The following is a 1,574-nucleotide window of genomic DNA, read 5'->3' as shown; positions in this document are numbered from 1 at the left end:
TTGTGATTTCTTGTGAATCAAGTCATTAATTGTGATTTTAAAAAAAATCAAACCTTTTTCAAAAACTAATTTCAATCATATCTTTTCAAAAATATCTTCTTATCTTATCTTTTTCAAAAATTTGATTTCAAAATATCTTTTCTAACTTCCTAACTTCTTATCTTTTCAAAATTTGTTTCAACTAACTAACTAACTTTTTGTTTCTTATCTTTTTCAAAACCACCTAACTAACTCTCTCTCTCTAATTTTCGAAAATATCTCCCCCCTTTTTTCAAAAATTTCTTTTTAATTAACTAATTATTTTAATTTTTGATTTTAATTTTTGAAAACTACTAACCTTTTTCAAAAACTATTTTCGAAAATCACTAACCCTTTTTCAAAAATAATTTTCGAAAATCCTTCTCCCTCATCTCCTTCTAATTATTTATTCATCTACTAACACTTTTCTTCATCTCACATCACTGCTCCTATACTTATCCTTGTGTTTGGATTCTTCATTCTTCTTCACCCCTATTCCTTTTCTTCTTCTACTAACAATAAGGAACCTCTTTACTGTGACATAGAGGATTCCTCTTCTTTTCTTGTTCTCTTCTCTTTCTTATGAGCAGGAACAAGGAAAAAGGCATTCTTGTTGAAGCTGATCCAGAACCTGAAAGGACTCTGAAGAGGAAACTAAGAGAAGCTAAATTACAACAATCCAGAGACAACCTTATTGAAAATTTCGAACAAGTAAAGGAGATGGCAGCCGAACCCAACAACAATAATGCAAGGAGAATGCTTGGTGACTTTACTGCACCAAATTCCAATTTACATGGAGGAAGCATCTCCATTCCTGCCATTGGAGCAAACAACTTTGAGCTGAAACCTCAATTAGTTTCTCTGATGCAGCAGAACTACAAGTTTCATGGACTTCCATCTGAAGATCCTTTTCAGTTCTTAACTGAATTTTTACAGATCTGTGATACTGTTAAGACTAATGGAGTAGATCCTGAAGTCTACAGGCTCATGCTTTTCCCTTTTGCTGTACGAGACAGAGCTAGAGTATGGTTGGACTCTCAACCTAAGGATAGCCTGAACTCTTGGGATAAGCTGGTCAAGGCTTTCTTAGCCAAGTTCTTTCCTCCTCAAAAGCTGAGCAAGCTTAGAGTGGATGTTCAGACCTTCAGACAGAAAGAAGGTGAATCCCTCTATGAAGCTTGGGAGAGATACAAAGAACTGACCAAAAAGTGTCCTTCTGACATGCTTTCAGAATGGACCATCCTGGACATATTCTATGATGGTCTGTCTGAATTAGCTAAAATGTCCTTGGATACCTCTGTAGGTGGATCCATTCACCTAAAGAAAATACCTGCAGAAGCTCAAGAACTCATTGACATGGTTGCTAATAACCAGTTCATGTACACTTCTGAAAGGAATCCTGTGAATAATGGGACGCCTCAAAGGAAGGGAGTTCTTGAAATTGATACTCTGAATGCCATACTGGCTCAGAATAAAATATTGACTCAGCAAGTCAATATGATTTCTCAGAGTCTGAATGGAATGCAAGCTGCATCCAACAGTACTCAAGAGGCATC

At 35.7% G+C, this 1,574-nt stretch overlaps 1 non-coding gene across 1 annotated transcript; it reads right to left on the bottom strand.

Annotated features, from left to right (window-relative positions):
* Positions 1–1,137: 1,137 nt before the first annotated feature.
* On the bottom strand, positions 1,138–1,245 carry LOC112768662 (small nucleolar RNA R71). The gene has a single exon (XR_003186064.1). It is a non-coding gene; the product is annotated as a small nucleolar RNA R71 (small nucleolar RNA).
* Positions 1,246–1,574: the final 329 nt, after the last annotated feature.

Source organism: Arachis hypogaea, chromosome 17 (genome assembly GCF_003086295.3).
Source record: "Arachis hypogaea cultivar Tifrunner chromosome 17, arahy.Tifrunner.gnm2.J5K5, whole genome shotgun sequence".
In the NCBI taxonomy this organism is placed as follows: domain Eukaryota; kingdom Viridiplantae; phylum Streptophyta; class Magnoliopsida; order Fabales; family Fabaceae; genus Arachis; species Arachis hypogaea.
Note: the sequence above shows the minus strand (reverse complement) of the source record. Positions and strands in the feature narration are given on the sequence as shown.